The following is a 26,522-nucleotide window of genomic DNA, read 5'->3' as shown; positions in this document are numbered from 1 at the left end:
CAACCCACTCCAGTGTTCTTGCCTGGAGAATCCCAGGGACAGCAGAGCCTGGTCGGCTGCCGTCTATGGGGTCGGACAGAGTCGGACACGACTGAAGTGACTTAGCAGCAATGCTCTTCTATATTACCTTTTTAAGAACAAGTGGAAGATAGTTTTATTTTCCCTCATTGTTTGTGAAACACAAGCTTTCTCCCTATAGCTCACCTATTTCCAAAAACTGTGTGCATACTTTCACGTGCATGCACACACACCCCCACCACACACACACATAGAGTGAAAAGCAGTAATTAAGGATTTCTGAACATCTTTCTTTAGACTGTTTTCTTTCAAAATAATGAAATGTATTACATGTCCTTTTTAATGAAGAGAAACACTCTAAAAGAGATAATGTCTGTTGGAAATATAATCTAAATAGAAAACTTGTGCAGACATAAGAAGCAAGGGAGAAAATATAGGGACAGGAAGTATGGCAAGATGTTAATGCTAAAAGCAGTTTTAAAAGCATCATGCATGATAGAAAGTGCATAGATGAAATCTTTGGGGAGGAAATAAATAAACCCCCAACTTTAATCTTTTATGAAGACTGACAAGCAGTGTTGATTTGCTCTAGGCATAATTAATCTTGTAATATATTCTCACTGAGTTTTTACGTCTTCAAAGAAGAAAAAGGCCATATGCTCTCACTATCTTACTTTCTTTCAGGAACAGTAATTCTTACTTAAAGAACTAAAATCATTACTCCCATACAAAGGAGTAAGAGCCACTTCTTATTTCTCTTTCACATTAATACCTAAAGGAAGCTTTGTGTTTTTAGCTGATGAAATGTAGTTTTCCAAGTAATCAATTTCAGCCAGTCCTTTTGGTAAGAGAACTCTGGTTTGGTATAGGGAAGAGAAAACCAATTTGTGGATAGGATTGTTTACCTAGCAAGGTAGAGGTTTTGTGAAGATCAATTTATTGAAAAATTATAAGGCACAGAAAGTGCAAGGTGAATCGACACTGTCTAAGTCAGCTGTCACAGCTACAGGGAAATCTAGTACTGCACACTCTCGCGAGCTGTGGGGCTAGTGCCGTGCCTGGGTGTCTGAGTTCTGGCTGATGTAACAAGATGTCATAGACTGGGTGGCTTAAGCAATAGGCATTTATTTCTCTCAGTTTTGAAGCTTGGAAGTCTGAGATCAGGCTGCCAGCATGTTTGGGTTCTGGTGAGTGCCCTTTTCCTGGCTATGTTCTCACATGGCCTTCTCTCTCCCACTCTCTGGGTCTCTCTGAGTGTAAGGAGATCTCATGTCTCTTCCTCTTCTTCTAAGAGCAGAGATACCATCATGATGGGCCCACCCACATGACCTCATCTAACCCTAGTGAAAATGTTAGTCACTCAGTCCTGTCTGACTCTTTGTGACCCCATGGACTGTATCCCACCAGGCTCCTCTGTCCACGGACCTCTCCAGGCAGGAATACTGGAGTGGATTGCCATTCCCTTCTCCAGGGGATCTTCCCGACCCAGGGATCGAACCCTGGTCTCCTACACTGCAGGTGGATTCTTTACCATCTGAGCCACTGGGGAAGCCCCATCTAACCCTAATTACCTCCCAAAAGCCTCACCTCCAAATACCACCACACTGTGGGGCAGAGCTTCAGCATATGGATTTCCTGGAGATAGTCCATAGTAGTGAGTAGTCCCCAGTAATGAGTAAATCAGGCAGCCACTGGTGTAGTGTAATTTCAGAAGGGCCACAAATTCTGCCCCCTTCCTCAACAACAGAACCACTGCTTTTGACTGAGATACTGGCCCCAGAAAGCTTCTGCTGAAAAGCCTTCCCTACCAAGTTGAGGTAACAGTTTATCAGGTTAACCAACTGTCACCTACAAGAAAGTGAAGCTGCGAGGGAAGAAAACCCAGGACAGACTGGTTGTGAAGACGTGAGGGAGGATGGAAAGTTCTCGACTGGGGTCACTGCGGGCAGGGACACAGTGGAAGGCCGGGTAGTCGGGGAACGGCCCCAGGCACTGTGTTGCTGGTGGAGAGCGGAAGGCAGGGCGAGGGCGTAGGGAAAGCCAGGGGCACGCTAGACACACACACGGCCAGTGACATGGTGCGGCTGCAGCTTCCCCTATGGCCTGACCTCAGCTCACTTATCTCCAAGCGAATCCGTTCTCCTCACAATTGCACCTTTGTTTCCTGCCCAGCACACAAACGTCACGACCCGTGTCTGAGAATGTTGGGAATTTTATTAGGTCCATAAAGTTTTAGCTGTGGTCTAGTCCACCAAGGCCAAAATAAATAAATAGATAGAGTGTAAGGGTAACAGTTTTTTTTTTTTTTTTTTTTAAACCTGGCTTAAAGAAAGAAAAACTACTGAAGCTCTAAAATAACTTTGCCACAGTGGCTTTAGAGGAAATTTTTTTCTTACCAGCCAAGGATTCTGTAAAGCACAGGCTGCAGGAAAAATGCAGCCAACAAATGCTTTGCAGATTTCTTTGAAAATATTTGGTTCTGTGGTGTTAGGTTAAGAGTCTAAAATGATTGACAACTGATTGGCCCCATGCGTGAAACTAACTGGGTGAAAAAAGCCAAATGTCTAGGCTTTTAAGAGTTGGGCTTTGTGGGCAATATTAATGATAGAATTAATTACTATTTATAATAGGAAAAACTTCCTAGTGATCTCTTCTCTTCTCTGTTTTCCTCAGGTTCAAGATCTATGTCATTCAAATTCTCCAGCTAGTATCTTTAGTGTGTCATGAAAATAATATTTGTTATTATTACTGTTAGATATAATGTTTTGAGTGCTTCCTATGTATAGGCATAGTTCTCAGAATTTGAAATACATCAACTAATTTAACTCTCACTATATGAAGTAGCTAGTGGATACTGAACTACCTTCTAAAGACAAGAAAACTGAGACATAGAAGGGAAGTAATTCGTCTTAAATTGCATATCTTGTAAGCTGAGAACACGGGATGTATAAAGTATATACCTAGCTCTGCTCTCAAGGTCATGGAAAACTTACTGAATTCCTAGCTACTCTCTTGCTCAGTGTGTCTTTCACCATCTTCATTGCTGTCAAGAACATTGGGAGGTACAATAGTGTACTAAGGAAGCAATTAATTAATAGTGGAAAAACCATAATGTTGTATGGAAACATCAAGAGTCAGGACAACAGAATATGATGTTCACATTTGCAATCATATATATATACTACTGTATAACACTTTTGCAATATATGCGTGTTCGTAAGGGACGTGTCCGCCTCATAAGAGTGCAGCTTTCTGGCTCTCGGGAAGGGGATGGGAGGGGTGAGTCTGGAAGCAGGAATGGGGACCATTGTTGAATCTGAGTGATATGACTGTTATTCTCTGTATTTTCGTATTTACTACCTTCCTACAAATATTAATTTTAAATATTTATAGAAGACACTGATTGCTGAGCGCATGAGGTCTACATTTTAGCTGGGAGTCAGTCACATGCAGATGAAGTGAAAGTTGCTCAGTGGTGTCTGACTCTTTGTGATCCCATGGATTATAGAGTCCACGGAATTCTCCGGGCCAGAATACCGGAGTGGGTAGTCTTTCCCTTCATCAGATAAGGAGGAGACTAAAAAGATAAGGTGTGTGTTTCCATGCTACTCTCCCAATTTGTTCCATCCTCTCCTTCCTGTTCTCTGACAACCTAGAGGGGTGGGATGAGGTGGGAGATGGGAGGGAGGCTTAAGAGAGAGGGGATATATATATACACACCTGTGACTGATTCGTGTTCTTGTAGGGCAGAAACTGACACGATGCTGTAAAGCAACTGTCTACAATAAGAAATTTAAAAAAAAGGTATAAATGAGGTAAGCAAGACTGGTGGGGCTTCAGAGGAAAGTTTACTCAAGGTCAAGAGAATTAAGAAAAGCTTCATGGAGGAGGGGATAGGTGAGCTGGACCTTGAAGGGTTAACCTAGTAACTGTAGGGAAGGGAATTCCAGGCAGGGAGGGAGCTGGGCAGAACCCATGGCTGGGTAGACACCTAAGGGTTACATTTGCAGGACAACAGAAGGGAGAAATGAGACCATGTCAGCAAAGCATGCGGTCTGATCTGGTGCATTAAAGAAACACTTATTTAAGGCAACACCATACCACAAAAGAGGTATTCCTCAGCATTTATGTCTGTGACTATTTAGTTTTCATGACTCCAGTCAGGGCATTTCCTACCTTTACTGGGAATCTTGGAGGATCCATAGGAATTCAAGGAGTCATTTTCTTTATGAAGACAAACTCTCAATTTAATCCACTGCAAAAAGGGCCACTGGATCTTTCTAGAACAGTCTATGTGTTTTCTCCCCAGAGCTAGCCCAGAAGTGGTATGAGAAAGAAAACTTAATGACCATTTATTTATATATTTCACTCATTCATTGAACTCCAAATACATGCTTTCAAAAACTGCCAGGGGAGTGAAGAATTACATCACACCTGGGGCTTGTCACAATGTTGGGGCAGAAGTCTGAGTCGGGAGAGAGTGGGAAAGAGGGACGATTCTAGCTTTGCTGAGAGATCTCGGGAAATGGGAATTCCCAGTGGTTCCTTGGATTTTAGGTCAGGTTAGTTGCCTGTTTTCTCTGAGTTAACTGAGGAGTTCATTGGAACACGGACTAAAACATTCACCTTGGCCTGTTCACATCATATGATTCCCTGGGGTACTTGCCAGAGCCCCAGAAGAAGTAGACTTGTTCATGGGTGTCTGCCAGGCACCCTCGCTGGAGACGGAGGGAGCGACATGGAGCCCAGCTCCTCCCCGCCCGCCCGGCCCTGCAGCATGCACCCGAGGCTCCCCCTAGTCCCAGTGCTGTGTCCTCCCTGTCGGGGTGTTTCCTTTAAGGGTGAATGTGAAGATGATAGACCGCGAGATGAATGACTCCTGTTGGACCAGCACTGGGTGCTGTCTGTTCCACTGAGAGGAGGGGAAAATGGACGTAGGGTGGATCTCAGGACCTCCCCCAGACACTGCATGGTGAGCGGGCAGCGGTGTCCTCAGGGTCACCCCCAGGGCCTCTGTGGGAAATGCTCCTCTGACGCCCTCCACCCCATCCTGCTCGGTAGGGCTCCACTTTCCCTGTTTCTTTCCCCTCAAGGCTGTCACTTCAGAAGTAGCGTCCCTTCTCTCACTGGTTGGTCACAGGTGGGCACCCGTGGCAACAGATTACTGTCTCAACTACCTTTGTTATTCAGAAGAGCAAACTGAACACTAATGAATGAAAAAAAATTTTTTAATGGTCAGTTTTCTCTGTGCATGTGTGCATATGTGCTAAGTTGCTACATTCATGTCTGACTCTGTGATCCCATGGACTGTAGCCCTCCGGGCTCCTCTGTCCACAGGATTCTCCAGACAAGAATACTGGAGTGGGTTGGCATGCTTTCCTGCAGGGAATCTTCCTCACCTAGGGACTGAACCTGCGTCTTTTATATCTCCTGCATTGTCAGGCAGGTCATTTACCACTAGCACCACCTGGGAAGCCCCCTTGTCCATGGTGTTCCCCAATTGTGCATATATATAGTTAGTATTTTGTTGCTCAAGGAGATGTTTGTCTAGGGGCAAGCACTGCAGCAAAGGGGCCCAGGTCCCAGCCTGTCTCACCTCTTTCTTGCAGAGAGAGCTTGGTGATGCATCTCTGAGTCTATCAATATGTGGGTAATAATGCTATCCACCTCATGGGCCTGTTATGAGGATTAAGGGAGCTAAACTAGAGAGTCTTAGAAGAGTGTTTGCTGCTGTTACTATGCTGTGTGTTTGTGTGCTTGCTTTGATTCCAGGATGAGAATCTTGGAAAATGGTTTCTAGAATGTAATGAACTACACTGAGTGCTTCCAGATCTCATTTACCTTCTGTCATTGCAACCCCCCTTGCTTGGGGTTCCTGGGTTATTTTATGTGTCGCTTTATTAGGTAATTCCAATGCTCTTGAAATTGTCTTCTTCTGGACATTGCGGGTGTTACAAAGCCTTTGAATTACCCTGGGCAGACATTATTTAGAACTTGGCCTGTTTTTCCTATTAGGTTATAAAAATATAAACAGCACAAGAGCCAAGCAGAGCTAAGGGAGGATGTGACTCAGGCTGGGCCCCCACGGGAAGGTTGACTAAATGTGAAAGGAAGTATGCAAACCACCGAACAAGACTCTGGAAGGCCAGGGCTCTGCAGGGTGTCCTTGGTCCAACGGTGTGGGGCTTGGGGAGAGCAGAAGGCCTGGCTTCTCTCTCTACACTGGCTGGCTTCTAAAGCCCAGTCGCCGATGGGTTTGCCTCAAATGCTATAAATTCCGGGAGCAAACACTTTTTCCCTTTGATATAGTCTTGGCTTAATTTCCAGATTGAATTGGGTTATCAAAGAGGTCACTCTAAGAACACAGGAGAAAATTTTTGTCTCCTGGGAAATAGTATCAATATTAGGAAGGACCCAAAGTCTTCATCTCTGAGGAGCTCTCTAAAGAAAAGAGGCAGCAGGAACCCAGAAAAATATGCACAAAAGTATACATAAAAATATGACTTACCATGAACTCCGAGGGTTCTGTGTTATTGCTGAGTGAGTTACTGACGGTGTCACTGGGAGTAGGACAAGGAGAGATGAGTCTGGGAAGAAAAGAGGACAGTAAATAAATTGAAGGCATCTTCAAAGGAGGGAAGGAGCTCATGATTGTTAGAAGAATCCCGAGTGTGAGTGTTCTTTGCATGCAGAAGTCAGACCTTTTGCTTTGGTATTCCTAGGACTTTGCATAGCATCTGGCACACAGTAAGCACTGAAAAACGTGCGTGAACTGAGGACAATTAGTCAGCCTGCTGTGCAGGAGGAGAGTTGGAGTGGACAGGGACGAAGGCAGAGAAAGAAGGTATGGCCAAGACCAAGAGACAAGAACTGGTGGTGGGCATGGAGGGGACAGGACCCTGGGGAGGGGAAACCTGGGGGCGGGCAAATCAAGTCTGAGACCTGGTGAGACCTGAGACCTGAGAGATCTCTGTCTCTCAGGCAGGGTCTATAGACATGGTGTCAGAGCCAGGAAGTCCTTTCTAAGAATTTGAAAACACTGCCTTTCCTTTTTTATCATCCGGATGACCATGCGGTGACCGAACCCTGCCATGCGATTGTAGGTGCTGTGCTTTCCTTGTATTTGTCGTTAAGTGTTGACATTATGTAATTACCAAAATGATAGCACTGAACTTTTAAATATGCTGCTAATTATGTTGGCTGTGCTTAGGTCAGCTGCTTCTAATGTCAAAATCACAATAACCTTTCCTCAGCCACTACTGTTGAGTAGAGGGTTGTTTATCCAGGAGTTTAAACACTGGATGTGTCCAAAGAACAAAACTGTTCTAAATGATTTTAAAATGATTGTAAAAAATTGCTTCGTAGTAATAAAGATTGATTAGCTCTAGGGTATTTGCTCCAAATGAATGGCCTGGGAATTCAGAGGACCAGGTGGCTGGGGCAGCAAAGAGATGTGATTGACCATAAATGGTCTCTCTGTCTCACACTCCCCTCTCTCTCTTTTTCTCTTTTTCCTTTGCTAGTAAAATGGATTTGTGTTGGTTCTGGATTGTGCATGTTTTGGAAGGTAAGCCAAAGTGTTAAATTTAAAGTATTACATTGAAATTTGACAGATATATTTTATGTATTCCATTTCTTAATCTAAATACTGGAAAGAAAAAAAAAACCAGAGGTTGCATTCATGAAATACTAGGATAGAGCAAGTATTTTTCCAAACTAGTGAACTTTGAAATGTTGGAAATTCTGAAGCCATGAAAAACCCAGACTGAACATTAATTTATTTTAATCAGTTCCAAAGGAAAAAATCGCTTGTCCGTAGTGAAGTTTTCACTTGAAAGGAGCTTTTATAGAGCAAGCTTTTGGTTTCTTAAATGGTGTCATATAGTGACATGTTGATTTGGGATGCAAGAAAATGGAACGGTGTGGCGGAGTCATATACTGTGTAATGGCGGAGGACTAAGAAGAAAAGAAAAAAGTGAGTTTCATGTGTAAATGCTGTGACTGTGCCAGATGATGTCCCAGTTCACTCTATTTAGGAGATGATTGCAGCTGCTGAAACAGAGAAATGAGGTTGTATACTGACTGTGTGGATCACAATAAACTGTGGAAAATTCTGAAAGAGATGGGAATATCAGACCACCTGACCTGCCTCTTGAGAAACCTATATGCAAGTCAGGAAGCAACAGTTAGAACTGGACATGGAACAACAGACTGGTTCCAAATAGGAAAAGGAGTACGTCAAAGCTGTATATTGTCACCCTGCTTATTTAACTTATATGCAGACTATGTCATGAAAACACTGGGCTGGAGGAAGCAGAAGCTGGAATCAAGACTGCCGGGAGAAATATCAATAACCTCAGATATGCAGATGACACCACCCTTATGGCAGAAAGTGAAGAAAAACTAAAGAGCCCCTTGGTGAAAGTGAAAGAGGAGAGTGAAAAAGGTGGCTTAAAGCACAACATTCAGAAAACTAAGATCATGGCATCCGGTCCCACCACTTCATGGCAAATAGATGGGGAAACAGTGGAAACAGTGGCTGACTATTTTTCTGAGCTTCAAAATCACTGCAGATGGTGATTGCAGCCATGAAATTAAAAGACACTTACTCCTTGGAAGGAAAGTTATGACCAACCTAGATAGCGTATTAAAAAGCAGAGACATTATTTTGTCAACAAAGGTCTGTGTAGTCAAGGTTATGGTTTTTCCAGTGGTCATGTATGGACGTGAGAGTTGGACTATAAAGAAAGCTGAGTGCCAAAGAATTGATGCTTTTGAACTGTGGTGCTGGAGAAGACTCTTGAGAGTCCCTTGGACTGCAAGGAGATCCAACCAGTCTATCCTAAAGGAGATCAGTCCTGGGTGTTCATTGGAAGGACTGATGCTGAGGCTGAAAGTCCAATACTTTGGTCACCTGATGTGAAGAGCTGACTCATTTGTAAAGACCCTGATGCTAGGAAAGATTGAGGGCAGGAGAAGAAGAGGACAACAGAGGATGAGATGGTTGGATGGCATCACCGACTCAATGGACGTAGGTTTGGGTGGACTCCGGAAGTTGGTGATGGACAGGGAGGCATGGCGTGCTGTGGTTCATGGGGTCACAAAGAGTCAGACACGACTGAGCGACTGAACTGAACTGAACTGGGGTCAAATGATGCTCCCCAGGGGCAGGTAGTCCCATAGAGTCACCTGGTGAATCAAGTTTGGGTGTAGCATGTTAATACTTGTTAATACTATATAGTTGCTGATATACTGTTGGTAATCCTCTGGCGCAGGTATTTTTGGTTTATTGTTCTGTTTTCAGAACCTCTGACAATGCCTGGCACACAGTTGTTGTTCGGTCACTATGTCGTGTCCAGCTCTGTGTGATCCTAAGGACTGCAGCATGCCAGGCTTCCCCGTCCTTCACTATTTCCTGGAGTTTGTTAAAAGTCAAGTCCATTAAGTCAGTGATATTATCTAATCAACCCATCCTCTGTCATCCCCTTTTCCTCTTGGCTTCAATCTTTCCTATCACCAGGGTCTTTTCCAATGGGTCAACTGTTTGCCTCAGGTGGCCAAACTGTTGGAACTTCAGCTTCAGCATCAGTCCTTCCAATGAATATTCAGGTTTGATTTCCTTTAGGATTGACTGGTTTAATCTCCTTGCAATCCAAGGGACTCTCAGGAGTCTTATCCAGCACCACAGTTTGAAAGCACTAGTTCTCTGGTGCTCAGCCTTCCTTATGGTCCAACTCTCACATCCATATATGACTACTGGAAAAACCATAGCTTTGACTAGACGGGCCTTTGCTGGCAAAGTAACATCTCAGCTTTTTAATACATTGTCTAGTTTTGTCATAGCTTTTCTTCCAAGGAGCAAGTGTCTTTTAATTTCGTGGTTGCAGTCACCATCTGCAGTGATTTTGGAGCCCCCCAAAATAAAGTCTGTCACTGTTTCCATTGTTTCCCCATATATTTGCCATGAAGTGATTGGACCAAATGCCATGATCTTAGTTTTTTGAATGTTGAGTTTTAAGCCAGGTTTTCCACTCTCTCTTTCACCTTCATCAACAGGCTCATTAGTTCCTCTTCACTTTCTGCCATAATAGTGGTGTCACCTGCATATCTGAGGTTATTGATAGTTCTCCCAACAATCTTGATTCCAGTTTGTCCTTCATCCAGCAGGGCATTTTGCATGATATATTCTGCATATAAATTAAATAAGCAGGATGGGTGACAACATACAGTCTTGACATACTAGTTTCTCAATTTGTACCAGTCTGTTGTTCCATGTCCAGTTCTGTTGCTTCTTGACCTGCATTCAGATTTCTTAGGAGGCAGGTCATGTGGTCTGGTATCCCCATCTGTTTAAGAATTTTGACTGTGATCCACATAGTCAAAGGCTTTAGTATACTCAGTGAAGCAGATGAAGATATACTTCTGGAACTCTCTTGCTTTTTCTATGATTCAGCAGTTGTTGGCAATCTGATCTCTGGTTCTTCTGCCTTTTCTAAAACCAGCTTGAACATCTGGAAGTTCACGGTTCACATACTGCTGAAGCCTGGCTTGGAGAATTTTGAGCATTACTTTACTAGCATGTGAGATGAGTGCAGTTGTGCGGTAGTTTGAACATTCTTTGGCATTGCCTTTCTTTGGGATTGGAATGAAAACTGACCTTTTCCAGTCCTGTGGCTCCTCTTGAGATTTCCAAATTTGGTATATTGAGTGCAACACTTTAACAGTATCACCTTTTAAGATTTGAAATAGCTCAACTAAAATCCCATCACCTCCACTAGCTTTGTTCATAGTGATACTTCCTAAGACCCACTTGACTTCACACTCCAGGATGTCTGGCTCTAGGTGAGTGATCACACTATCATGGTTATCTGGGTCATAAAGATCTTTTTTGTACAATTCTGTATATTCTTGCCACCTCTTTTTAGTATCCGCTGCTTCTGTTAGGTCCATACCGTTTCTGTCCTTTATTGTGCCCATCTTTGTATATATTTAAATTAGATGAAAAAGAGTTACAGTCTACAATGATGGTTTGGCTGAGCCACGTGGCTTGTGGGAATCTGTGTTCCCCGACCAGGGATTGCACTTGGGCCCTGCAGAGCTAACCACTAAGCCACCAAGAAACTCCCAGTAGAGTGTCTTTAATTTTTATAGGTTTCTATACTTTGCTGCAGCCTTTCCAGCACTATAGTGGAGTAGGAATAATTGAATTGAGTTACATGTTTGTGTTATGTGTGTGCTATACAGGAGGAGGGAAGCAGAGAGGGAAGCAGAGATAAGAAAAATACAAGAAAAGTTAGAGATGAAACCACGATTATGAACCTTGGGGATTTCCAGGAGAGTGACTCTGGCACTGCTTCCTGGGTGAAGAGTGGTCACCTGAACATGTGTGCAACCGGAACCTGTGACCGTGACTTTGGGTATAAGGGTCTTTGCCAGTATCATCAAGGTAAGGGTCTCAAGGTGAGGTCGTCCCAGGTTGGAGTGGGCCCTGATGGTGTCCTTATAAGAGTCGGAAAAGGAGAAGTCATGTGGGGGCGGGGGCATGAGAGGAAGGAGGCAGAGGCTGGCATGATGCCTTCACAACCCGAGTGATGCCAGGAATTGTGGGCTGCCATGTCAAGCTGGGAGGGAGGCATGGAGCCGTTGCCCTCAGAGTCGCCAGGAGCAACCCTGCTGACTCCTTAATTTCTGACTTCTGGCCTCTAGAACTGGGAGAGACTAATACCTGCTGTGTGAAGCTGCCCAGTTTGTGGTGATTTGTTGCAGCAGCCCTAGGAAGCTAATACCACAATGGGATATCAAGGTAAATAAAGCTCATCTTTAGAACTGAGGAAATACCTAAAAATCTTTTAAACATTCTCTTTTCTTACCTTTTTTTTTTTTTTTTTTAAATAGTCCTTCTAATTGTGTTTCTTCTAAATGGATTTACAATTGAGAAAATAAGAAGGTCAACAGAAAGAATTTGAAACCCTGGCAGTGTGACGCTCAGTCTCTTACAGTAAAGGCCCCCTTTCTTTGGCCAGTGCCTGGGTCACTGCCGCAGGCCTTGCCTCTCTCAGAGCCAGCTCATCTATGCAGTGTGCCCACTCCCATCAAGGCCCAGCTTCCACTGCTCCTCTCCACCCAAGAGAGAAAGAGCAAAAACAAGGGGTCCGGTTTGCTGGGGAGGGTCTTCCAAGTGATTGTTGCTGACATCGAAAGCTGAAGCCAAATACAGTACCACGTGTGTCTCCCTGATGAGGGAGAAGCTGTCCTTGGGCTTCGTAACCATCATGTTTCAACGTGTGCGCCTGTAATGGTTCATCTTCTCCATAGAAGGAAGGCTTTTCAACAGAGATGTCCAGAAGTTAAAAGAGGAATACACTACTTTTTCTCTTTATAGGTAGTTAAAACCCCAATTTAAAGCCATTTCCAAATATGCACCGAATATATAAAATATCAAATAATCACAGACTAAGTGCCACAGTCTTGAGGTTTTATTCCTGGCAGGAAGATACATAAATTAGATCAGTGTGGGCCTTGGAGTCTTCTCTTGAGAAACCTGTGCATTCCGTTCCTGTCACAATGGCTAGAAAAGGCATTTTATATTCTCCATCCCACACAAAGCCTTGGGCTTAGAAATGCTAGAGTTTTCATCTACTTCAACCAGTGTGGACTCTGAAGGGCAGGGAGGGGATATTATTTTTCATTTCAACCATTCAAAAGAATGAGCTTTCCAGAAGAACTTTTGTTCCTATAATAAACCTAACTAGACCTATTTATTCACTTAAAAAAAAAAAAAAAAAGGGAGATGGAGAGAACTCGGAAAAGCCAAGAATCTGTCAGCTCCATAATAGTGGTTGACCAAGCTCTGGCTTGAACACTTGTAAGACTGCAGCAGGGCTGGAGGCCTTGGAGAGTGGAGACCGGTCTTAGAAGGAATCAGCTCCAAGGCCGAGAGATCTGCTTGTGTGCTCTGTAGTCAGGGGTGAGCTAGGCCTGAATTTATTTCATCGGTTAGGATATTTTACAAAAAAAGGCTCTCCCCGCAGCATGGGGAAGAGTGATCTCACAAGGAGAATGCCCTTAAGGGAGGGGGTGGGTTGATCAATGTTACAGGCATGTTCCTGAAATCTGAGTGTGAGTTAACTTTCGAAAGTGAGCTAGGTTCCCCCTCTCAAGATTTATTGACATGTAATTGACATAGAATATTGTGTATGTTAAGGTGTACAATATGATGACCTGGCATATATATGTATATATTATGGAATGATTGCCACAATGAAGTCAGTTAACACATCCGTCACCTCATATAGTAGTTAGGGATCTTGTGTGTGTGTGTGTGTATGGGCATGGTGAGAATATTTAAGATTTATTGTCTTAACACTTTCAGATCTCAAGTGTGCATGCTCAGTCACTTCAGCCATGTCCAACTCTTTGCGACCCGATGGACTGTAGCCCACCAGGATCCTCTGTCCGTGGGATTCTCCAGGCAGGAATACTGGAGTGGGTTGCCATGCTCTCCTCCAGGGGATCTTCCCCACCCAGGGAACAAACACACATCTCTTACATCTCCTGCACTGATAGGCGGGTTCTTCACCACTGAGCCACCAGGGAAACCCTTCAGATCTAAACTATAGTATTATTAGCTATAGTCCAAGTGCTGTGCATTACATCCTGAGAACTTATTCATCTTCTAACTGGAAGCCGGTACTCTTTGATCAACCTGTCTCCAGTCCCCGGCAACCACTATTCTGTTTCTATGAATTCAGCCTTTTTTAGATTCCACATATAAGTAAGAACATACAGTTTTTCGTCTTTCTCTTATATCACTCAGTGTAATGTCCTTAAGTGGAGAAGGAAATGGCAACTCACTCCAGTATTGTTGCCTGGGAGATCCCATGGACGAGGAGCTTGGTGGGCTATAATCCTTGGAGTTGCAGGAGTCAGACACAACCTAGCAACTAAACTACCAGCACCACCAATGCCCTTAAGGACCATCCATGTTGTCACAAATGGTAGGATATCCTTTTTTTAATGCTGAATACTATTCTATTGGAAAATTGAACTAGGTTTAAAATGAATTTGGCTTCCCTTGTGGCTCAGCTGGTAAAGAATTTGCCTGCAATGTGGGAGACCTGGGTTCGATCCTTGGATTGGGAAGAGCCCCTGGAAGAGGGAAAGGCTACCCACTCCAGTAGTCTGGCCTGGAGAATTCCATAGACTGTACTGAGCGACTTTCACTTTCACTTTAAAATGGATTGGCGAACTTGACTTTTTTAAATGTTATTTATTTATGTATTTGGCTGTGCTGGGTCTTAGTTGTGGCTTGTGGGACCTTTGATCTTCATTGCCAAGTGCAGGACTGTTAGTTGCAGCGTGTGAACGAACTTCTAGTTGCGGCATGTGGGAACACTGGCCCTTGGTTAAATATCGTGAAGTTTCCGGTACTCACCAAGGGAAAGACAGCTCAGGAATGCACATTGAGATGCTAATCTTTCTCCAAAGGATTGCAGACCTTCATTCAAACATGCAGATGAACACCCTCTTTCCTCTGGCCCAGACTGGCATCTGACTTGTCCTGAGGAAAGGATTGCCCTGGCCTGTAACGAGTCTCATAAATTCTCAAGGCTCGTTGCTTTCAATTATAAGGAACATCTTTCTCATTCTGACCCTTCTGTATAAATAGACACTTTCTTCCAAAGCCAAACGGTGGAATGTTAGAGCCTGAGATGCCTGTCATTGCTCTTCACTTCCTGCTCGATTCTACAGAGGAGAGAGTGGAGGCTCAGAGGGGAAGAGCCTGACTTAGGTGGCAAAGCCAGCAGCAGTATCAGGAGGAGCCAGGCCAGTCTCTGGAAAGATCACCAATCACTCTTAACTAAAACAGAAGGGCAGTGTTCCCTTGTGAATCTATTTGCATGTGACTTACATTATTTGTAGGTTCCACTGAATCAGTAAATCCAAGAGACAGCTAACCAGGAATTAGAGCTAGTAGGAACTGACGGGTCGACAGTGCAGTCCCAGGACAGACCAGCTGCTCTTGGCTGACACTCCAGACCTAGCTACATAACTGACGTGGCACTTTGGCTTGTCACCACCATGAGGAAGTCTTTCCACAGAGTGGCTAGCCGGGAATTGTCACTCTTGTCATCAAAACAGAGCGTAGAGATTTTTGTTAGGTAAACTCAGCCTGTTTATAGTACCCTCCAGCATATATAAAAGTCAGTAGTTGGTTACGAGCTTGTGACAAATACTTAAAGTCAGGAGTAGGCTGTTTATACAGTTGGCATTGAATGCAGATTGCATTTTCACATGTAATGTTCTCTCAAAGCTAAGAACATTTTGATTACTGCATAGTTGATAGGATGACAACCTTTAATTTTTAAAATTATTCCTATCATAAGCTTTTTGTCTCTTGACTGTGATATAGGCTGAGAATTTGTTACATGTTGATACGCTAAAGGAAATATAGCTGAGGTGCAAGGGAAGAAAGGTGTAAGTCAAGAAAACAATTGTGATCTGAATTTTATCTTGTTCAGAGCTTGAGCAAACATTCATAAGGAGGGTAGAGGCTTTTAGATGATAGATGTTATTGAAGGTGGCTTTTAAAAGTTTGACCTTGATTCTTAAATGCTTCTCACCTCTGTTTCCTTAATGTCTCCTTAAATTTCTATAAATCCACGAGCATCCTCTGACTTCTCCCCTCCTTTCTTCCTTTCTTTAGTCCTCCAAAATGTCCTTTCACAGTCTCTAGGTTGGACTTCGGGGCAGGGCCACAGGCTTCCATGGCTCCCAGGCTTGAGGTACTGTAGCATCCCTCCTGCTGCCTGCACGAGCTTTCCCCTTTCCCACTTGGCCCAGGAGACAGGGGGCACATGGTGAAACTGTGGGGACGGGTCCTGAATCCTATCCTGGGCCTACAGGGGGGTTCAATAGACCACCGGGAGGGGCCCTGGCGGGCACCGGTGGGCTGAATGAGCTTGGGGTGGACCGTTATTCTGTGTGCTTCTGGGAAGGTCACTCAGATTCTCTGGCCATGTTTTTCTTCATCTGTAAGTGACATGCTTGGACTATGTAACCTTTAATTCCTTTCTGGTTCCAGTGTTCATGATTATTCAGGAGACTCAGTTTGATTCAAGGCATATCCAATTCCATTTAATAAGACTCATGTTATGATGAGATTCCTCTCTACATCCTCAAAAGAATATAAAAAGAGATATTTGTTTTGGATGACAATAATTGAATGTGACTGCCTTTGGTGTAACTCCAGCATCAGGGGGCTTATTAAGCGTTTTGGAGGAGCAGAATGAGCTGAGATCTCAATCTGACTTTTCCTTTTAAATTGGACCTGATTTGTTCTTCTTTCGCTTATATACCCTGAAAGTATCAGATGGCAATGGAGGACAGTCAAAATTCCATGCAAATCAGTTTCTCCATGGCAGGTGGAGTGGCAGGATTCTCCAGTCAGGAGTCTGTCACTATGGTAACTGGCAGAGGCCCCTGCCCCAAATGTCCCCCTGTTCATCCATTGTGAGGAGCTGCAATCAGCCCTGCTCTCTACGGTCTAGTGAGCACATTCACATAGATAAAACTTGTTGCACAGAACAGCCAAATCTATGGTTAAATGCTAGTGACTGGAGAGAAAAGACAAAATGTAAATGAGAGCCCTCATTTGTGAAATGTTGAAATTTAAAAGAAATCAATGCCCTCCAGTTATCTGATTTGTATAAATATTCAAGCCAGAGCCTGGTGTGGGGACCCACTGGTGAGATGTATCAAACATAATCTGTGAGGATGTATTAAGTATAATGGTTTAAAGTAATCCATTTGCAAAATTTCATATGAGAAAATAAAACAGATTCAAGATTATCCCTTTAATGCTTATTTCTCTGTCACTGATGCTGGTGTTTTCAAAAGTCAAGGAACAAAAGGGTTACATGATGACTAGGATGCAGGGAACCATGTGGGAATGGCCACTCTGGGAATGGCCGTGAGACTGGGGCTTGCATATGAACTTAACTGACCCGGCAGGAAAAGGAGTTGAAAATCTGTTGAACTAAAAGACTATAGACTGAGCAATCCGCAGAGACTTGCCAAGGACTAAAATTTATAAATACATAATTATTTTCTCACTGGGATCATTACACACACACACACACACACACACACACACACACACACACACACATTTGTTTCTTATGTAATGGAAATTGAACTTTCATTGCAAAGAAAGTGAGCATGTTCAGATAAATATAAAAGTAAGCCATATTCCCAAGTGCAATAACAATAATCCACCTCAAAGAGTTCTTGTGATGATCAAGTAAGTAAATATAGAAATAAATCAGTTACAACAGTGCCTGGCCCAGAGCAAGCAAGCACTTACATAAGTGTTAGCTAGCATCATGACCATATACCTTGATATATAGTCATCTGATTTCCCCTCCCAACTATTCCTCCCTAGTACTTCCTAGCTCCATAAGTGACATTATCATTTTTTTAAAAAGTTATTCAGACCCAAAATTTCACTATTCTGTTTACTTCATGCTGTGAATTCTGGATCAACCCTGGAAATTCTATCTTCAATATGGATCCAGAATTTAACTACTTCTCACCAACTCCATTAGTACCACACTCATTCAAGCCATGAGCCTCTCCTGCAATGGCCTTTGAACTGGTCTTTCTGCCTCCACTTCTGTGCCCCTGTAGACTGTTACACAGTAGCCAGAGTCCTGCCCCAGCCCAAACCCTCCATTGATTTCCAAAAGACCCTGGCCTTGCTAGCCCACCGACCTTACCTCCCAGTTGTTCCCAGTCACGGCTCCTTCTTGCTGAGCCTTGAACGTTCCCACCATTCTTTTCCGCCAGCATCTGAACTTGGTGTCACCTGGAGAGAGTCTTGCAGTCTGTCCCTCTTTCTGTAGATTTCTGTCCAAATGTCATCTCCTCAGAGAACCCTACCATAATGAGGCTATTTAAAATGGTCCCCTCCACCACACTCTAATTATTTACCCTAATTTTAATTTTTGTTCACAGCAATTATCCATCTCTGACATTATATTTAATATTTGTTTCTTTCTCTGTGCCTTTTTACATTGTAAACTGTGTAAGAGTGGGAACTTGGCAAGTTTTGTTCATGGCTATCTACTCAGTGCCTGGAACGGTGTCAGGAATGGTAAGAATGCAGAAGTGCTTCCTACATATTTGATGAATAGATGAGTGAATGAACAGTCTCTTTATCCATATGTATGTTATAAACTTTATTACACTGTGTATTGTGTTGTGGCCCGCTTTAATATCCCATACTGCATCCTGTGCATTTTCTCTGCCAGTAAATAGACCTTGACTACTCCATTCTTATTGGTAGCACAGTAGATCTTTGTGTGGGGTATGGATGTACAATAATTAATTGAAACAACATAGTATTAGTGGACCTTCAGCCTGATTTCAAAATTTTCCTATTATAAAGACCTCTGACATGAACATCTTTCAGATTAGATCAGATCAGTCGCTCAGCCGTGTCCGACTCTTTGCGACCCCATGAATCACAGCACACCAGGCCTCCCTGTCCATCACCAACTCCCGGAGTTCACCCAGACTCACGTCCATCGAGTCAGTGATGCCATCCAGCCATCTCATCCTCTGTCGTCCCCTTCTCCTCTTGCCCCCAATCCCTCCCAGCATCAGGGTCTTTTCCAATGAGTCAACTCTTCGCATGAGGTGGCCAAAGTACTGGAGTTTCAGCTTTAGCATCATTCCTTCCAAAGAAATCCCAGGGCTGATCTCCTTCAGAATGGACTGGTTGGATCTCCTTGCAGTCCAAGGGACTCTCAAGAGTCTTCTCCCACACCACAGTTCAAAAGCATCAATTCTTTAGGAACAGCCTTAACGATAACCACAGGATAAGCTGTTGGAAATGACTATGATGTAAGGTGTGCTCATTTGTACTATGTATTACAGTACATGGCTTTCCTGATAGCTCAGTTGGTAAATAATCTGTCTGCAATGCAGGAGATCCCAGTTCAATTTCTGGGTGGGGAAGATCTGCTGGAGAAAGGATAGGCTACCCACTCCAGTAGTCTTGGGCTTCCCTTGTGGCTCAGTTGGTGAAGAATCTGCCTGCAATGTGGGAGACCTGGGTTTGATCCCTGGGTTGGGACAATCCCCTGGAAAAGGGAAAGGCTACCCACTCCAGTATTCTGACCTGGAGAATTCCATGGACGCTATAGTCCATGGGGTCGCAAAGAGTAGGACACGACTGAGCAACTTTCACTTTCACTTTAAAATGGATTGGTGAACTTGACTTTCTTTTTAAAATTTTATTTATTTATTTATTTGGCCGTGCTGAGTCTTAGTTGTGGCTTGTGGGATCTTTGATCTTCATTGCCAAGTGCAGGACCGTTAGTTGCAGCGCGTGAACGAACTTCTAGTTGCGGCATGTGGGAACACTGGAACTTGGACATGACTGAGTGACTTTCACTTTCATTATAGTACATAGCGCCAGACCATCTTTCAGAGTAATTGTGCTGATTTTGATTCCACCATCAGCACTGGGGCAATCTTTATCATAAGCCTTGTGTTTGATATAGAAGGATTCTAGAGATAGAGGAGCCAGGGTTGTAGTTACTGAACTTGAAAAAAAAAGTAATCTGGACTCACAGCATTTGAAATGCTTTGGTAGAGTTAAGTATGAGGAATGTGATGGAGACTGTTTTGAGTTGAAGCATAAATACACTTTGGGCTTGTTGAATTGCAGGGCAGGAACAGACTTTTAAGCCAAGTAGCACGATAACAATGCTTCTCCCAGCCATCAAGCAAAACACCGTCCAACAAATCAAGTTGTAAAACCTACATTTCTGCCCTCTCATAGGATGCTTACATCAATGTGCATTTAGGTAAGGAGGGACGAGTGCTCTCCTAGGAGATATTACAGGTTTTCAGGGGTCTCAGGGGCAAAGATGGTTGGACCACATTCTTGAAGACAAGGATAGGCAGTTGGGTCCTGCCTACGTGCTTTTGCGTATGATGTTCTGGCCCCACTATGTAACAGTTACCGTTCTGCTGTTAAAACGAGAGATGCCTACTAATAGGTTTCTGCGGTGCTCGTTTCCACGTCCTGGGCTGTCAAACTCCAGGACGTCCAGCTTCACTGCTGGCGAATTCTCTCATTCCGTGCCTTCCAAAGGCTGCTGCCCTGGGTGGGGTGCGAAGCAGGAGACATGCATTAGCTCTGGACCCCCTGCCTCCTGGACTTGCAGCGTGGAAACCCCACTCTGCGTGACTCAGTGTGAGGGGCTGAGCTGGGGGCATTGCCATTCCCCCTTGGGTCATCTGATTTTTATCTCCCTGATTTCACAGTTTGTTAATGACATTTTCAAAAGTTCTGTGGGTTCCAAAATTGTTTCCACAATTTCATTTTTTTTTTCCATGAGAGGTTTAAATTTGCTATTTTTTGAGACCAAATGGTTATTGTCCTATAATTTAAAGTGTTTGACATTTCAGTGTGAAAGCCTGGCCCCTCAGTCTGTAAGCTGACTCTTTGGGCCACTTTGGTTGGCTCTCTCTTGTTTTGTTGGAGGGCCCACCTGAAGAAGCTGTATCTGCATGATTCTTCACAGGTCAAGTGCATGGCAGGTAGAGGGAGGAGGGATTTGGTGGCTTGTTCTGCTGAAAATTCTCTTGGGCTGATAAACCAGATGAGAACTCTTTAGGGCTTTGCCTGCTTCTTTGAGCAAGTCCTGTGTGCCAGGCATAGGGTGCTTGGTCCTGGGGCTCCCAGCAGGATTAAAACACAATCTCCATGTGCTCCAGTGGTGCAGAGTAGGCTGTTGTATTGGAGGCTAGCACCATATTGTAGCTCTGCCACTTACTATTTGTAGGACTTGCTTAAGCCCCTTGATCTGCCAAGCCTCAGTTTTCCTATCTGTAAAATGGCTTCAAGTGTATCACAAGTTGGAAAATCCATCCACAGACTGCCTGGGGCTTATGCTAAAACATATAAACAATATCTGTAGTTAAATGCTTCATCCTTTAGGGACTTGTCTCTCACCTAGAAAATCACTACCTTTATTCCTAAAAGTTGTGGTGAGGACCAGTTGCAATGATCTCTGAAAATTGTCCACCAAGGGAAGGAAGAAAGGAACTCTTTATTCCCTTCCTTTCAAAGCCTTTCTATTACTCAGAGGCTTGATCTGGCCCAGAGAGGTCAAGGAGATATTTTGTTGGAATCTGATGCCCACCCCTCCTCCCATTTTATGTTTTAACTTTATATTAATTCTTGACACATTAAATCTGGGGGTTTCCATTAGAATTTTGATTTGCTGTTTCTTTCTTTAAATATATTTGCCAAAAGTAATATACATATATTACTTTTATTACCATAATTAAAAAAAATAGTAATATAAGACTTAAATAAAGTAGCAGTCCCCTGCCTGGTCATTCCCTCATGCTCCCCAGAGGCATCTGCTTTCATTTCTTGGCATTTTGCTCCATCTTTCTAAATAATAGAACAATACTGCTACTTCACATTATAATGATTGACTTTTCTTATGAAAAATGGAAGTTGAACTCTCTTACACACATGTACTCTAAGATTCATACTCTCAGTGCAGTTAAGCCATAATTACTTGTTAAATTAGTACCCAGTGTAAATGCATTTTTAGGATAGTATAAATACTGCTCATAGCTATGATTACATGTTCTTTTTGTACAGCTTTTTGTTTTTCCTGGAGTTCAAATTGTCTTAAAAAAATCTGGTTGGTGTTACGTTCTTACACTAATTAGTTTGCGTATTTCTTCAGAAGAACATGTCTTTAGGAACTGGCACTTTTTTTTTTTTTAAATCTCTTGGAGACATTGTTTCTGGATTAATTAATTTCCTCCTCCAACCCAAAGTTGAGGACTTTCAAAGCCTCCTATATACACTGACTTAGGTATTTCCATTATTGTTATTCAAAGAATTCTTTTCGTGTCTCTACCTGAGATTATACTCCTCATTTCCTGGGCATCTTGCATTCTTTTTTATCTCTGTTTACTTTCTTGTTTTTATGGAACACATCTTCCAGTTACTTTCTACATAAGGTACATAGGAAGTAAATTTTTTGAGGCCTTGAGTATCAGAAAACTTTTATTGTACAATTACATAAATTATAGTTCAGTGGCCTATAAAATCCTAGATTGAAGATATTTTTAGATTTTGAAATATTGATAATATTACTCCAGAATCTTCTAAATTTCAAGGTGTTTTTAGAAAATCTAATGCTTTGCTGATTCTTGGCCTTTGGTATATGACCTATTTTTTCTCTCTGGGATTTATTAAGCTATTTTTCTTTATTTCCAATATTCAGACATTTCACAGTGGTTTGCCTTGGTATGGTCTGTTTTTTATTTATTGTCCTGAGCACTCAGTGGACCCTTTCAGTTCTGAAATTCATGGCCTTTAGTTCTGGGAAAGTTTCCAATACTATCTGATTTTTTTAACTTCTGTTTACTTGGTGTTCTTTCTGGAACTTCTATTAGTCAGAGATCAGACTTTCTGAATTGATCTTCTATTCTAAAAATTCTTTTTTCTTCTGTTTCCCCATTTGTTATCATTTTTTGTTCTACTTCTATGAAGACTTCCTCAAATTTACCTTCTTTTTAAAATTTATCTTGCATGTATTCATGAGAGCGCTTTCCTGTTCTCTGAAAGTGTCTCTTTTTTTTAAATAACATCCTATTATTGTTACTGCTATTCAAGTAGGCAATGTTTTCTTTTATCTCTGAAGATTTTACATTAAAGTTTAAGTTTCCTTCTGCCCCAGTCTGGTCTTTGTTTCATCTTTTTCGTTTATTAATTTTGGTCTCTGTATTTAATGCACCTGATGGTCACTGACTAACTATGCTGACATAGAGGGAAGTAAGTTTCAAACTGAGGTGTGACTAACATATTTGACATCTGAATCAGGTCAATTCATTTTGGGATGGAGCAGAGATAGATGCATTTTTCCATCTAATTTATTTAATGGAAATTCTCCTTAGTTAAACAACTTTGCTTATTATTTTAATGTAAATGTAGATTTGGCATTTTAGAGAACAGAATGTAAAATTTAAATTAATTTTTTGATACGAACAAAATTTCAAAAAACATCTTAAAATTCAAACTGTGACACTCCTTACCCTGCCTCTGTATCCCAAAGGGAATATATTTGCTCTACTGTTAGGGGTACATTAATAGATGAGTTTGAGAAGCTGTCATGAGGCAAGGCAATTTGGATAAATGCCTTGGGAATTGGTTCCTCAGTAGAGAAGGAATCCATGATATCCTCCAGCAGGTCAGAAAAATCCATCTTCTTGTTTACCAACCAGAAACAGTCATGCTTTGCAAAACACATGTTTTCCACCAAGCATCACATGAAACCTGGGGTCACAATATGAAATGATCAGAGTAATAAAAGGATGGAAATGGCCTTCCCGCTAAATTCCTATGATCACTGGTTTAAATGAATCCCAAACCCAGTTTGTAGCTACACAGTTAAGAGCTTGCTCAACTGTGGGCACTCTGTAAAAATTTATTTGCTTTTTTTGTCCTATAAGTCTGGACCCTAAGGAAACATTTTTGTTTCATTTTGTTTGCTTCTTTTAATTGATAATAACCAGTGTTGTCAAGGACCCAGGGACACTGGAACTCAAACAACTACTGTTGGAATCTTTATTGGATGTAATTCTTGATTGCAAACAACATAATTCACTCTGACTACTTCACATAAAAAAAAAAAAAAGAAAAGAAAAAAAGAGGAATTTACTACAAGATATTAAGTATCTCACAAATTCCCTCTCTAGGACAATGTGAAATGCTTATGAAATGCAAAGGGGAAGAAACAAGGAAACATTTATCAATCTGCTCCTATTCTCCATAGTCAAGGTTTATCCATAGGGCATTAACTACCTCGCACTGGGAGACTGCACATGAATGAAGAAAGAGTGGACTCCTGTGGGTTCCAAGAAAATCTCTGGGTAGGGGATATCAAGAAGAAAGAATAGGTCTGTGCCAACTTAATTTTAGAGGAAGATTTGGGGACTGGAAGTCGAAAGTAAAGTATGTAGGGAGAAGCTTTGAAGAAGTTGGGAATTTGACTAATATTGAGAAGAAAAATAATAGAGACTTTTAAGAAACACTGTTGTAATAAATTGGTTCTCTTTGACATCTTTTAAGATATTCACAAAAAGATGGGAATTGCTTTTAATTACTTGTATTTGTTGGGCTGTGTTTACCTGAATGCTGTAACTTGCAAAGACTGAACGACCTGAGGCCCTAGTCTATGAAACAGTTGGTAAAGTACAAAGTTGTCTTCAGTTCATGAGAAACGGGTTCTTCAGTCAGAATACCATGGCCGTGTTCAACTTCAGTGGATTTCTACTGTGAACTTTCTAATGGCTCTCAATCAACTGAATTGCATTACAAGCAGGATAGCTTAAAAAGGTCTCTGGAGATTTGACTACATCATTTGGGTATGAGCTAAAAGCCAATTTAATGAGCCTTTAAACAACTGGATGCTTGTTCTAGTTTTTCTTTCACTTTCTGACAACTCAGGAAACATCCATGGGACTTTGAACTCTTTGAGAAAAATCACATACACACTTACATGAACATTTAGCAGAAAAATTTGGAGAATTTAAAACTCACCTAGTGGTGTTTGGAAGCCTAGAGATAAAGAGCTAAATTTTCTCTTTACCACCAAGAGTATCATTTCACAGAACTTTCTGGGAAGAAACACGTGGACTCAGTGATTCAAGGGGCTGGAATCTCCCTTTCTCTTGAGGGGGCTCAAGTGTATGTTCACACATAACAACAAGGGGATCTCCAGGGACTCAGGCTAGTTTGTGGTATCAGGAAGATATACAAGTTCAGAGCAGAAAGTCTGGAATGATCATGAAGAAATCGAAGGTCATACAGGTAATAAGCTAAGCCAAGAAGCATCAGACCAAAGAGGAATGATTGGACAGATCTGAAAGGTCAAAACAGAGAATATCTGAACCTTGATAGTTTGTATGTTTTGAGGATGTAGTATTGATCAGGAGATATGATTCTAAGTCAGAAATTTTGGATTAACACGTTATTTGCCACTTATTAACTATACGACCTTGGACAAATCACTTACCTCTCTATGAGCCTCACACTTTCATTGCATATGAGAACAGCAAGGTTTATTTTTATTGTAAGGATTAATATATGGGAAATGCCTGGTACAGTTCTGAAAAGGTGCTCAAAAATTAAACGATTATTCCCAGGTGGTGCTAGTAGTAAAGAGCCCACCTGCCAATGCAGAAGGCATAAGAGATGCAGGTTTGGTCCCTGGGTTGAGAAGATACCCTGGAGGAGAGCAGGCAACACACTCTAGTACGTTGGAGAATCCCATGGACAGAAGAGCCTAGTGGGCTATAGTCCAGAGGCTCACAAAGAATCAGACATGACTGAAGCAACTTAACACATTTCTAAGACTGAAGTTCTTCCACAGTGAGAAACCTAGTTCCTGCCTCCACTACTCCTACCCTAACTCAATTCTGCTTCAGCGATAGATTAAAGATACTGTCCCTTCCCCTGACCTCCTACCTCCACAATCTTCACATACCTCAGATCCTACTCTGCTAAACTCCAATAAAACATTTAGAGGTCAGTAAAAAAAAAACAAAAAAAAAAACTCAACATTCAGAAAACTAAGATCATGGCATCTGGTCCCATCACTTCATGGCAAATAGATGGGGAAACAGTGGAAACAGTGTCAGACTTTATTTTTTGGGGCTCCAAAATCACTGCAGATGGTGACTGCAGCCATGAAATTAAAAGACGCTTGCTCCTTGGAAGGAAAGTTATGACCAACCTAGATAGCATATTCAAAAGCAGAGACATTACTTTGTCAACAAGGGTCCGTCTGGTCAAGGCTATGGTTTTTCCAGTGGTCATGTATGGATGTGAGAGTTGGACTGTGAAGAAAGCTGAGCGCCAAAGAATTGATGCTTTTGAACTGTGGTGCTGGAGAAGACTCTTGAGAGTCCCTTGGACTGCAAGGAGATCCAACCAATCCATCCTAAAGGAGATCAGTCCTGGGTGTTCATTGGAAGGACTGATGCTGAGGCTGAAACTCCAATACTTTGGCCACCTCATGCGAAGAGTTGACTCATTGGAAAAGACTCTGATGCTGGGAGGGATTGGGGGCAGGAGGAGAAGGGGACGACAGAGGATGAGATGGCTGGATGGCATCACTGACTTGATGGAGATGAGTTTGGGTAAACTCTGGGAGTTGGTGATGGACAGGGACCCCTGGTGTGCTGTGATTCATGGGGTCATAAAGAGTAGGACACGACTGAGCGACTGAACTGAACTGAACTGAAAGATGTCAGTATAGATATGGCTGAGCTTTAATGTCCTTACTGACCTTGAGACTATGAGAGTGACCAGGACAGGGAATAACCTGTTACACCTTATGAGGCACAATTGAAAGGACCATAGGAATTTATCTTGGGGAAGAAATAATAAAATCAAGGAA

General features: G+C 42.4%; 1 long non-coding RNA gene across 1 annotated transcript in view; it reads left to right on the top strand.

Moving 5' to 3' along the window:
- Positions 1–11,263: 11,263 nt before the first annotated feature.
- LOC104989150 overlaps positions 11,264–26,522 on the top strand; it is a 29,765-nt gene continuing 14,506 nt past the window's right edge. The window contains exons 1-2 of the long non-coding RNA XR_825335.1: positions 11,264–11,464; positions 11,725–11,821. This is a non-coding gene — a long non-coding RNA (uncharacterized LOC104989150). The remainder of the gene's footprint in view (positions 11,465–11,724; positions 11,822–26,522) is intronic.

This window comes from Bison bison, unplaced genomic scaffold (genome assembly GCF_000754665.1).
Source record: "Bison bison bison isolate TAMUID 2011002044 unplaced genomic scaffold, Bison_UMD1.0 scf7180017864146, whole genome shotgun sequence".
NCBI lineage: Eukaryota > Metazoa > Chordata > Mammalia > Artiodactyla > Bovidae > Bison > Bison bison.
The sequence above is the reverse complement of the archived record's forward strand: the minus strand, read 5'-3'. Positions and strand labels throughout refer to the sequence as shown.